This window comes from Scomber scombrus, chromosome 3, assembly GCF_963691925.1.
Source record: "Scomber scombrus chromosome 3, fScoSco1.1, whole genome shotgun sequence".
Classification (NCBI taxonomy): domain Eukaryota; kingdom Metazoa; phylum Chordata; class Actinopteri; order Scombriformes; family Scombridae; genus Scomber; species Scomber scombrus.
This window is the reverse complement of record NC_084972.1, coordinates 34,361,846-34,375,912: the sequence shown is the minus strand read 5'-3', so window position 1 is coordinate 34,375,912 and position 14,067 is coordinate 34,361,846. Positions and strand designations below refer to the sequence as shown.

Here is a 14,067-nt window from a genome sequence, read left to right as displayed (position 1 = left end):
TGTCTCAAAATGACTTCAAATCACTCAGCAGAGTTATGATTTAAAGATTATATATTAACCAGTACTTTTCACTAGTTGACAACTCTGTAAAGATGAGGAAGTCAAAATTACGAGATAAAAACTCCATATCTTTATAATTCAGTTTGATCATCAGTATAAATAAATAGTTTTCTTACCGTTTTCAGCACCAAACGTTACTTCAGAGCCAGTCAGGAGACAGAAAAACACCAGAAGAAGAAGCTCCATAGTTATCGATGACGGCTGGAGATTCAAAGTCACTTTAACGTTACTGATCAAAACCTTCCGACTGCTAACTAAACGGACCCGAAATATTTCGGTTTTATCCGGAAGCAGCAACACGACACCAGCGCACATCCTTAAAAATAAAGCGTTAAACGTCAAAACACCTTCTGAGTATTTTATTTTACACTTTCAACCTGTTAAAGAAACCCAGAGCCAGGCCCCTGAACGCACCACAGAGCAGTCCTGACTGACTGATTCACTGATTGATTGATTTGATGCACCTGGACTTTATCAACAGAAACTAAACCTTTTCAGCTATTACTCTCATACTGTGTAAAACGCTGAATGAGTTTTCTTCTTCTCTTGACACTTTCACAACTCGTTTCTGACTCTACAGCACCATCTGGTGGCGGAATTTATACAACACTTAACTCATGAATGAAACAAAAACGATGCAAATTAAATTAACTAAATTACACAAAAAATTACAAAGATACATGATTGATCTGTGACATTTAAAAGGTCATATATCTTAATATACTATAATTCAAAAATACAAATAACATGTTATTATTATTGATAACAAACATAACTATCACAGCCAAATCATCTATCTTCGTTACAACTCTTCCTCCCTCTTCCTCGTCTGTCTTTTCCCTTTGCTTTACCAGGTTTTTACCCACAGTGAATCTAGCCAGGGTTGGATCTGTTATTACCTTGGCCACCAGTTTATTAGCAGCACTTATATTCTTTATTTTGAATGTAATTTTGCATAGATTTGTCATAATTAATTTGATATGACTAGTTGTTGTGTAAAAGGGTTCCTTATATTTTATTTTCATGCTGCTATTGATGACTGTATACCATTTAGGCTGTCGATCTTTAATTGTGGTCGAGAGAGACCTCTTGTGGACATTTGGAGCATAGCATGCTGAATTGTTTACAGCAGCAGAGTTGTTATTGTCATTATTTCTTTGTTTATTCAAACCATTTGAACTAATAATATTTATTCTTTTAATGTAATTTCCTTCAGATAACCACAACTTAAGAATTACTGAATGACTGGTTATTCATATTGGACATAGAATTTATGTACCCATCTGCCTTTACTCCTGTGGGACGTTATTAAAGATCGTTGACTGAACTCCTGGATTGCTGCAGTTTTTTTGACAGGAAAATAAAGCCAGAATTGTGTATGCCAGCAATCATATACATATATTTCACAATAATGTGAAATAAAAGCTTAAAAATAAAAACTCCATCAAACAGAACCACTGCCCCTCTGTTTATTTTCTAGTCTTCACATGGGTCACGATGTTCTGTGCTGTACATATAAAATCAAATAAAACCTGTTAATCATTAATCTTTAAAGGTGTTGTTGGTGTATTTTTGAACTTTAGAATGAAACACAACCTGTTTTACATGTGAAGCTACAGCTTTTGTCAGAAGATCAGATTCACCTTGAAACACAACAACTTCCTCTGAGTGAGAACAGCTACAGGAGAGAAAAGTGGAAAACTAGAACTCTGTTGCTTCAACCTGCTGACTCTCAACACTGAAGGTGAGTTCGATTAAAAACTGGAGTCAAAGTTAAAGTAAATGTCAATGAAGTTAGTAGAAGAGGGAGGGGAGCCATGACTGACTGTACTTTGTGTCTGCTGTGTTTTCAGCTTGATTCAGAGACTAAATGGCTTCCAGATCAGAGGAGGATCTCTGCTGTCCGGTCAGTCATGATATCCTTAGAGATCCTGTTGTTCTGTCATGTAGCCACAGCTTCTGTAAAGACTGTCTGAAGAGCTGGTGGAGAGAGAAACCAACACGTGAGTGTCCAGTTTGCTTTAATAGAGTATATGCAGACCATCACTTACCTCGAATTTGCTGTCTTATTTCCATGGTCAGTTACAGTGTGTAATGTTATGATAACCTAATTGCCTCTGGGTTGTGCATATGTTTGTTTCCTGTAGACCACACACATTTGCCCAGCCTCTTAATAAATGGTAAAAGGAAGTTCTGCCTCCTCTGTGTCTGTTCAACACCCCTTGGCGACGACTATCACACCTGAACCACTTAGTCTCAGCTACATTGGCTGCTGTAACACTGTAATTTCCCATTGCTTTGACTGAACTCTCTCTATCTGCTCTATCTGTCTAATTACTGCTAATAAGAAGTTCAGTGAGTCTCAGTAGATTTTGTTGCACATGAACTTTCTACTAACTATCAATGTAAGAGTCTTTTTATCTTTTCATTTATGGGATGAAACTTTTACTGATTCTAAGGATTTCAGTCTCTAAATCAGCCGTGTTGTTACAACCGTTTATAAATCTATGACACTATTGCTAACTACTAATTAGTTTTAGAGTGAGTGGAGCCTTTTGTAATGTGTAAATTGTAGAAATCATTACATCATCATAAGCTGTAAAATAACAGCTAGTTTTAGCTGTAAAGATTCATCAAGTGTTGATTTGGTTTGAATCTTTCTAGATGCATTTATGGAGGAATGTTTAATTTAAGAATAATGTGCATTAATACAGTTTAGAGTGAGAGTGAAATATCAGATGATGCTACATAACAAACATAACTGAGTCATTCACTTTAATGTTATTATTGCTGTAACTTCTTTAAAATACAGTTTAACTTCAAGTTAATCACAACAATTTCTGTCATTTTTAGTCTGTGTGTGTGTGTGTGTATGTGTGTGTGTGTGTGTGTGTGTGTGGAGTCCCAGAACTTCAGTGTCAGTGTGAAGTTTTCACTCAGTTTAAATGTTTTCAACTTTCATTTATTCACAACTAAAAACATGTTAACTATTAAAATCATTTCAATATTAAAATATAACAAAAACATTCCAGGGAAATTTTGAGTGCCACGGGGCTGCTGCTGGGACAAGTACACGATTTATTTCCAGAGTTCAAAAGTCACCCTGATCAAAACAAAAATATTAAGTAAATCTTATCATTAAGAGAGTAGATTTTATTATACTTTTTTATGACTGGAAATCTACTTGGAAATTGAATGGAAATATTCCAGTATTTCAATTCTAATATTCCAGTTAATCATATTTAAGCATAAATAATATGTATTTAAACTAATTAAAGTCCCTGTAAAGTAAGAATAAATATGTGTTCTGAGTTTGACATACCACAGAAAAGTGTGTTGTAAAACAAAAATCGCTAAATATGTGAAATTAGGCTTCAAAGTTGTGTGAAAATCAGCCTCTGTCTCTGCTCCCAAACGCTGTGGGCGTTCCCGCCGAGTTCTCTGAAGCCCCGCCCCCTACCAAGTGTCACCTGTCAATCAAAGTCACCACCTCTACCCTAAACATGGACGCTATTGCTGAGAGCTTTCGGCTGCTAGTGCAGCCGAGCAAGCTCGGTTAACTGGCAAAACAGACAGACAGGAATTAGCCAATCGCAAAAAAGTAGGTCAGTTTCTGCCCAGCAACAGGCTGCCAAGGACAGCAACCGTAGGCCCTACGGTTGCTACGGTGATTTGAGGATCTGCTTGGAAAAAATTCTCAAAACGCCCCCAGAATTTGGCTTCTGACAAGGTCCTGAACAATTGCAAACTGTGAGAAAACCGTAGCTTCTGTCCAAAAACCGAAAACACTGTGAGAAAAAACCAGAAGCCGGCAGATTCTGACAGTGTTTATTTTATTCAGATATTCCTTAAAATGAGCGCGTAAACTCAGTGCGAAGACAGAGTGAGTTTCTTTTGAAAAAAAAAAGACGATTACATTAGGGTCAATGGGGAGCGAGACAGGTATTGCCGCCGGTCTCAGCCCCCCCGTTTACATTTTGTGCAGACACCGCCTGTCAACGTCTATGAATCCCAACACCTATGTCTACATTTTGACAAAAAATGATTTGTCTCCTTTTCACGGTTTGGCCGTGAGCTCGGGTTAAAAATAAAAATTAAGTTCATTTTTTACTGCTTCTCGCACTCAAGCTAACTGACGCTTCCACTCTAACTTTGAATAAAAAGTGATTTCCAGTCCTCGTTTGACTGCTCATAGTTTTAAAAGTTTACACGTTTGGTGTTTTGGAGAGAGCACAAGTTATCCTCCGTTTTAAAGTTTGAATCACATTTCTAAGTACAGGTATGAGAGAGCTAGGTGACTCCGAAAAAAAGTGAAATTTTGTGGTTTAAAAAAAAAATTCCCATTCATTTTCAATGGAGAATTTTCCCGGTATTTTGGGAATAACTTTGGGAAAAATTGGAATTTGAACATTCCAAATAATAGCACCCCTTTCCCGATCGAGCCGCACGTTTTCATGTATATATTCTCAGGGTTTTCTCAAAGCTGCGGGAGGAGTTACGCGCCGAAATATGACGGAAGAATAAAAAAGCCCCGAGGCACTCCCTCTACAGCTTTACTGCTGTAGAGGGAGTGCCTCGGAGCTTAGCACCCGTGGCACTAATAAGAAGAAGAAAAATAAGAAGAATAAGTATGAGCAAGATTAATAGATGCCTCTGCAATATTACTGCTGAGGGAGTGCCTCGGAGCTTAGCACCCGTGGCACTAATTAGTAAGAATCTCACCAGAGATATGCACATGTATGTCAGCATGAGCCTGATGGTTGATTTCCTTCTGTGTAGCAATACAGCGATAGATGTCGGTCTTGGTCACAGTAGTTATGAGGATGATGTCGTAGTGTCCTCCTCTTTCTGACTCCTGTGGTTCTTCAGCAGGAAGTTTGTGTCCCTCTCTGTCCTCCCAGTGTAACTTAGGTTTTGGAAAAGCTCCTCGAACTTCACACTGCAGCAGTGCACTTTTATCTCTTTGCTCAACTATCCTGACAGACGGCTTTGCTTCAACTGTGAACAAAGTATAAAAGAATAGAATAAGTTGTAAAGAACAATTAGAGGATTAGACATGAACTGTAATACTGGGATGTTTTTGTTCAGCCTGTCTCTGCTTGTATATGATCATATTTCAGAGGAGGAAAAACAGAGAAACAGTGAAATAGAAAAGCACATCAGCCTTAACTACACATCTCAGGAATGTTTGATCAAACTAAATATTTGGTAACTTCTCACCACTGCAAACACTATTTCTGACTCATATCATGACAGAGACACATACAGTCAACACGTTTGGACAAACCTTGAATTTCTGAAGTTTCTTGAACTACAAAAATAAAATCCTGTAATGTGTTGTCTGAGATGTAGACAGTATTTTCTGTTCCACTAAATATAAAAACTGTTCTAAAATGTGAATCATAGCTTCTTGTGCAGCATGTCTGAGCCTTTGTGTTATCACCTCCAACAGAAAGAGAGAAAATATAATTATATTACAGAAAATCTGAACTTTAGTTAATAAACACATTAATTGCATTGAGTCCAACTGATATGTTTGAATTAAAACAAGCTATAATTATCTTATTACAGTGTTAATTTTTGTGTTCCTCTTATTGTGTTTATAATAAAATAAAATATCACTTAAATGATGAACTGACCTGAAACAAAAAGCCGTCTATTTAAAATGTATGAACTGATTCAGATGAAAAACATGAAGCTGAATGATATTAAAACTTCAGCTAGAAGAGCTGGAAATAGATTTATGTATATGATATATTAATTTTAATGTATTCAATAAAAGATTAATGTAGACTTGGTGGATTTTGTATGAAAGCCAACAGAAAGATAAAAACAAATGTTAAAAAATAAACATGATATATTTATAAAGAAAATATTATATTACAAACATTTCTAAAGAATCTGTTGTCTGCTCATTATGATTATATGGATACAAAATATTAGTTAAACTCACCTTCAATAAAAAGGCTTATGATGTGATACCTCCGTATGTACACAGCAAAAACAAGACCAACAACACCAACAACAATGATAACTATAAGAGCAATCTGCCCAGCTGTGAGCCCTGAAACAGATAAAAAGGTAAAGTAACAGTCAGAATCAAAGTGTCCATCATGTTCAGACATCATAACCTACACAAAGAGAACAACTAAAGGTGTGCATGCTCCTAAAATCTCCAATGATTGACAGATTCAAACAGCAGTGAGATGACTCTCAGCAGCCACAGTGATATTAGCATCCATCTTCTGAGCAGTTTCCTCCTGCTGGGCTCCACAGCTCAGAGGTTGCTTTTGGTCACAGTAGTGAGGAGGCTCATGTTGTTGTAGCATCCTGCTGTGGACTCTGGATTCACTCTTGGGAGCACATCTTCACTTTATGATAGTTGTTGTCATGGCTACTACTGATAAACTTTATGTTTCACTGAGCAGATTGAGACATTAAGTAGCACTAGCTCACTAACACAGACTTACACAACTACTGTCCAGTAATGTGAAGATTTAAAGCAACAGATGCTTCTGGCTGGTGGGTCGACTCTACAGCTACTGAAGCACAATGAGAGCAGAGCCATACAGTCTGCTGTTATACAGCATGAGGCTCTGCAACACTAATACACTTTCCCTCATTCACATTCAGTTTATGAGTCAATGTTTTCAGATTATTTTACACATGTTCATCTGATTAATATTTAGAGATTTTTATATTTGAGTTTTCACTCAGTTTAAAATGTTTCTTTGAGTTCATTCACTTTGTGTTCAGTCTGAGCACACACTGACATTTATTCACAACTAAAAACATGTTAACTATTAAAATCATTTCAATATTAAAATATAATTAGGAAGAATCTCACCAGGGATATACACATTTATGTCATCATGAGTCGTCTGGTTGATTTCCTTCTGTGTAGCAACACAGCAATAGATGTCGGTCTTGGTCACAATAGTTTGGAGGATGACGTTGTAGATTCCTCCTCTTTCTATCTCCTGTGGTTTTTCAGCAAGAAGGACGTTTCCAGCTCCGTCCTCCCAGTGTAATTCAGGTTTTGGAGAAGCTCCTCGAACTTCACACTGCAGCTGAATCCCATCCTTTGTTTGTTTAAGTCTCCTGACACATGGCTGTGGAGATGTATCTGTGAACAAAGTATAACAGAAACGTTGTAAAGAACAGTTAGAGGATTAGACATGAACTGTAATACTGGGATGTTTTTGTTCAGCCTGTCTCTGCTTGTATATGATCATATTTCAGAGGAGGAAAAACAGAGAAACAGTGAAATAGAAAAGCACATCAGCCTTAACTACACATCTCAGGAATGTTTGATCAAACTAAATATTTGGTAACTTCTCACCACTGCAAACACTATTTCTGACTCATATCATGACAGAGACACATACAGTCAACACGTTTGGACAAACCTTCAATTTCTGAAGTTTCTTGAACCACAAAAATGAAAATGAAATCATGTAATTTGTTGTCTGAGATGTAGACAGTATTTTCTGTTACACTAAATATAAAAACTGTTCTAAAATGTGAATCATAGCTTCTTGTGCAGCATGTCTGAGCCTTTGTGTTATCACAGTTTCATTGTGTCAGTGAGAAACATTTGATCAACAGTCTCAAGCTGCCAGAATGAAAAACTGACCATCAAATGTGTCGTAGTTCTTCTTTAGTAGCCGACAGCAGCTGATCAAACATTTAACTGGAGATTTTATCTTCTCACAGAGGAAGGAGAGCATTATTATATTTCACTTAAAACTACAAGGTAGTTTGTGTTGTACCATCTGAATTAATAAAATCTATTTTATCTTATGTGTCATTCAGATTATACACTATATATTTCCTTGACACATTTTTCACATATTTCAGCTCTGCTGCTCATCCCACAAATGCATGTTCCTTACAAATGTGGCTCCATTTAAAAGGGAAATAAACAGGCTTTCCAACCGTATAAGATTTATTGCCAAGAAGCATTGTTACTACAAAGAAATAATCTACCAAACACAAATGTCCTTACTTTTTGTACTATGTTTTATATTTATATATTCTGTTTCATCACAGTCAGATTTGATCCATTCATGCAAATACAACACCAACAGCTGCTCTGCAGATGTCGCTATTTTAACTGTATTAAATGAACAGTGAACCATTTTTAACACAACTGATCCAATGCTTCAGAAATCTGTTTGATCAATACATTAAAATAATATTAAACTGTGTCATGATCCTCAGATCTCATATTCAGGTTTGAGACACTGACTAACACTCAGATCAGCTGAAATTCTGCAAGTTTAGCACAAAAAAAAACAGATTAACTGTCAAAATAATATTATAAAATGTTGAGTAGATCAGGAACATTTTTTTATCGTCTTCAGGTATTTTCATGATTAGGGATGAGTCATTAAAACCTAATAACCTAATAATCATTTGCAGGGATTAAAGGTCTGTAAGCCTGGAAGAATTTTACTTTTAATTAATGTGTTTCTGTAAAGAAATGAAGGCTGATTATAATTTAAATAAATTGAAATTGGTGCAGTTAAAGCTTTTTGTTTGTTATGAATATTGAAAGTTATTTTTTGAAGCATTATCTATTCAGCTCTTGTAAATGTGGGCATTGAGTGAATATTCATTTATTCACTCTGACCATCGACTGGTTCACTGACCATGATAAAATGGGCTCATGCACATCCTTATTACAGATTTACAGTTTTTTAAATGATATTCAGACCTGTGAAGCCAAACGTTTTGGAAAGTGACAAAATGTTTCAGACACAGTGACACAATCTGCAATGTGTCACAAATATCCAGCATGTTTGATAAAGAGGGAATCACTCCATACATGGTTGCAGCGCTGTGGGGACGAGGCCCTGCCAGATGTGTTTCTGACTATTTGACTTGAGTCCATCTGGGACTCTTAAACCAGTCACATCACTAAATAAGTGTTTTATCAAAGTACTCACCAAAAACAAACTTCATGTGGAACATTTGTTCTGGTTGAAGATATGGAAATTCACAGGTGTATTCTCCAGTGTCAGCCACATTCGTATTTCTGATGATTATGGAGGCGTCGCCTGACTTCAGTTTATCTGGAAAATGTTCGACTCGTCCTCTGAACTGCTGACCTTGACCTGTATTAAAGTTATCAGAATGATCGCCGGCATCATACAGGAACACCTGACGACCATCTTTCTTCCACTTAAACATCTCTGGGGTAATGTCCTGTCTGCTGCTGAGTGAACAGGGTAAAGTGACGTCTCTTCCTTCGTCCACTTTGATAACTTTTTTCTCTGGAAGACAAAAACACATATTAATCAGTATGTTTACATGCAGAATAATCAGGTTAAGACAGACATATGGAAGTCTGTTGTCATGGCAATATATCAACTTATGTTATAACAAGAAACAAATCTTTTGCTCTGTCCTGCACATATCATACTTACACTTGTTCATATTTCACTTTTTTTTTTTACATCTATTTATGTTTTAACTGTCTTTTACATTTAGTTTTCTCTGATTCTTATTTTTTACATTGTTATATTATTCTAGTGTTTCATCACAACCTGAGGAGAACACCACACCCATTCATAAATAATAACATTTAACTAAATGATGATGATCTTCAGCAGTGACTAAGTCATCAGACTATCTCTGTCTGCACATCCAACACACTAATAAATATTACACCTGGTTGAACAAATGAGTGAGAGAAAGAAAGAGAAGCAGGAGAGAGCGCTGCAGATGGAAGAGGAAAACTGAACTAAACAAAGTCAAACTTCATTTCCCAGAATTCATCCTGATTACTACGAGCTAAATAAAAAGACAGTAAGGACGAAGCTCTGAACTCCACTCAGACAGCGAGCACACCCAGAGTTCATCTACTATACTGCAGAAATATCACTGTCCACAAATATAAAGCATGTTTGATACAGAAGACACAGCTGCTCCACCATGAGGACCACGCCCCCACCTGTTTCTAGCTATGACGGATCATTATAGATACTGTAGAAAAGGCTCCCTGTGAACTCTATCCCAGTAACATAGTATGGCTTCATTATAGTGGTAAAGATTTCACTGGTTTTATCAGAGGACACTTTAGACTAAACTGCTGTCTCATTAGAGCTCTGAGTCCTGATTTGCTGAGGCACACAGACCTGCCAGAGGTTAGTGGGACTGCAGCTTATCAGCAGGACACAGGCAGCATTAGACCTCAGCAGAGCCTCAGTCCATCACCAGCACACTCATACTGGTTTCTGTCTGGTTGGGACTGGTGTGGAACTGACCAGCATGAAGGGCTAAAACATTTATTTCCTCTTTTATATTCATGTAAAAAACTGTGAAAATAAAGAAAAAAGTGTGTCCAAACTTTTGACTGGTACTAAATATATATAGTTAGATAACTACTCGACTAGACTGGACAGTTTTTGTGATATGAGGAATGAAACATAATTCTGGGTCAAACAGGACTCCAAGATTTCTGGCAGTGGGCTTGATGTTCGCAGACAGGGGATCAAGACTGATGGGATTTTTTGTATTTGGGGGATTGAACAGTATTATTTCTGTTTTGGAGTTGTTAAGTTGAAGGAAATGTTGTGCCATCCAACAGTTGACATCATGGAGACAGTCTACAGCAGCAGCTAGGCTTCTTGGGTCACCAGATCTCAGGGGAAGGTATATCTGTGTGTCATCTGCGTAGCAATGGAAAGAAACGTTGTGTCGTTGGATGATTTGGCCAAGTGAGAGCATATAGATAGAAAATAAAATTGGACCTAAAATGGAACCTTGCGGTACACCACAGCTAATGTGGGATGTGGAGGAGGTGTAGTTACCGGTAGTGACCGCAAAGGTTCTTTCTAAAAGGTAAGAATAAAACCAATCAGTGCAGTGTCCTTGATGCCCACCCAAGTTTTAAGATGATCAATTAAAACTGTGCTCTATCCCCTGTCCATTGTTAAAAGAATGTTGTTGGTTACATTTACATTTACATTTAGTCATTTAGCAGACGCTTTTATCCGAAGCGACTTACAAGGGAGAATAACATTCAAGTTACATTGCAACACAGACATTAGTGTGACAATAAATAAATACGGCTAAGTAGTGCTAAGTAGTTGTAAGTTAAGAGTGCTAAGTAATTGTAAGTTTAGAGAGGAGGTACTCTCTGAAGAGCTGGGTTTTCAAGTGCTTCTTAAAGACAGAGAGGGAGGCCCCTGCTCTGGTGGTTTTCGGCAGCTCGTTCCACCAACTTGGAACTGCAAATGAGAATATCTTGGATTGCCGTAGTTGTACGGCCGGCAGAGCCAGGCGATGTTCATTTGAACGCAGCATCCGGGGGGTAACATATTAGGTGGGAGCATTCCCAACAATCACTCTGTAGGCAAGCATAAGAATCTTGAACTTGATGCGAGCAGCTACAGGTAACAAGTGGAGCTCGATAAGCAGCGGAGTGACGTGTGCCCTCTTTGGCTGGTTGAACACCAGTCGCACCGCCGCATTCTATATCATCTGCAGTGGCTTCACCGCGCAGGCCGGCAAACCTGTTAAGAGAGCATTGCAGTAGTCGAGACGGGCCATCACCAAGGTTTGTACCAGCAGTTGAGTGGCATATTGGGTCAGGTACGGCCTGACTTTTCGGATGTTGAATAGGGCGAAGCGGCACGACCGGGAGACGGCGGCAACATGGTCCGAGAATGTCAGTTGGTCATCAATAATGACACCTAGATTCTTAGCAGCCTTGGTAGGAACAAGAGATAGAGAGTCAATTTTAATATTGATGTTGTGATGAATACCTTGTTTGGCCGGGAATACCAGCATTTCAGTTTTCGCCAGGTTTAGTTGAAGATGATAGTCCTTCATCCAAGTGGATATGTCAGCGAGACAATCCGAGATCCGCGTTGAGACAGTGGGGTCGTCAGGCTGGAAAGACAGATAGAGTTGAGTATCAGCCGCATAGCAGTGGTATGAAAAACCATGCGAGCGGATGATTAGGCCCAGCGAGGTGGTGTATATGGCAAAGAGGAGGGGTCGATAGTTTTTTACTTAGGTGGGATCAAGTGAGGGTTTTTTGAGCAGTGGTGCGACCCTAGCCACTTTGAAAGCAGAGGGGAAGGAGCCAGAAGTGAGGGAAGAATTAATCATATGTGTGACTGCCGGGGTGACAGTCGGTGAAATAGCTTGAAGGAGGTTAGATGGGATTGGATCTAGCGGACAGGTGGTAGGACGGCTACATGTTATTAGTTTAGATACCTCATTCTCAGTGAGGGGGGTAAAACCATGGAACGATGAGCCCAGGTTTGGAGAAGACAGGTTGTGAGGTCGTTGTTTAGAGAATTGGCTGCTGATGGCTGCCACTTTGTCAGTAAAAATGGAGGCGAAGCAATCAGCAGTGAGGTTAGTAGCTGGAGGAGGTGGTGGAGGGTAAAGCAGAGCTTTGAAGGTGGTGAATAACTTACGCGTGTCTGTGGCACCATTGATCCTATCGTTGAAGAAGGCCTTCTTTGCAGCAGTGATACTCGAGGAGAAGGAGGACAGCAGTGTCTGGTAGCTTGCAAGATCTTCAGTTGTTTTGGATTTGTGCCATTTCCTCTTGGCTGCTCTGAGGTCAGTGCGCGTTGTCCAGAGGGTGTCACTCAGCCAAGGGTGCGACTGGGTCGATCGAGCAGGTCTGGTGGATAGTGGACACAGGCTATCCAGACATGAGCTCAGGGTAGAGCATAGAGAATCAGTGGCATCATTAACCTGCAGGGAGGAGAACGTGTCGTGAGGCAGAAGAGAAGAGGAGAGCACAGAGGAGAAGTGGGTGGGAGACAGGTTGCGGAGATTGCGGCGGATGGAAACCATGGGTGGGGAGGTAGGGGGTTGTTCTGGTAGCTGGACATTGAAGTGAATGAAGAAGTGGTCTGAGAGATGGAGAGGGGTGACCCTTAGGTTGTCCGTGGTGCAGCTCCGAGCAAGAATGAGATCAAGCTCTTTGCCAGCCTTGTGAGTCGGTGGAGTCGGGACCTGTCTTAGGTCGAATGAGTGAACCAGAGACAGGAAGTCAACCGAGCTGGCACTGTCCAAGTGGATGTTCATGTCTCCGAGGACGAGCATGGGACACTCATGCTCAGGAATTGATGACAGCAGGGTGTCAAGCTCATGAAGAAGTCGCCTAGTTGTCCTGGTGGACGATAGATGACGACCACATAGGCTTTCACCGGATCAGTCACCAAGGCGGCATGATATTGAATTTACCTTGAGGAGGGTTGTTTCTGTGCTATGTAATGCTCTAAAACCTGACAGAAATGTCTCAAAGATGTCATTTTGAGACATAAAACTTAAAAGTTGGGTTGAAACCACTTTTTCTAAAATTTTGCTTAAAAAAGGAAATTTAGAAATTGGCTAACAGAGAGATAACAGAGGGATAACAGAGGGATCCAGGTTTGGTTTCTTTAAAAGTGGTTGCACGAGGCTAAGTTGCGCACGCGGAAGAGGAAGCGTTCGGAGGCTGCCTGTCATGGGTAGGCCAGCTCCTGATGTCTGGGATAAAGAAACAGATTTGCTTTCTGTCGCAGCCTCTGACAGTTTGGAGGATCTGCACGACCCCCATTCCGAGAAGGATGTCCAGTCGCTCTCAGATTTGGGGAATGGCTCTTCACAGGCTTCAGAGCTTGAGCCGATGGACCGTTCTGATAGGGCTGTGATTACAAGGGCGGCAGCACGTGCACAGCTGGTCTGCCAATCTCCGCTTCCAGCTGCTTCAGTGTTTGGCAGGGGCTCACAGCGATGCAGGTCAGTCAGGCTCCCTGTCCTTCCTGATTTTATGTCTGAGCTGCAGTCATCTTGGGGGGCTCCTAGTTCTGCAGCCCTTCCAAGGACCCAACCGGCTAACATTGCAGGGGCTGAAACACATGGGGTGGCCACGGCCCCCCACGTTGGGGCCACCTTTGCTATGTTGGCAGGAGCTATGGCAAGGGCTGGCAGGGATGCAAATCACCCTAACAGGCGCTGCAGGGCCACTGATAACCAGGCAGCCAGGCTGGC

At 39.9% G+C, this 14,067-nt stretch overlaps 1 pseudogene; it reads right to left on the bottom strand.

The window, feature by feature from the left end:
- Window positions 1-11,172: 11,172 nt before the first annotated feature.
- LOC133976634 (uncharacterized) lies at window positions 11,173-13,265 on the bottom strand (annotated as a pseudogene).
- Between the last annotated feature and the right edge of the window lie 802 nt (window positions 13,266-14,067).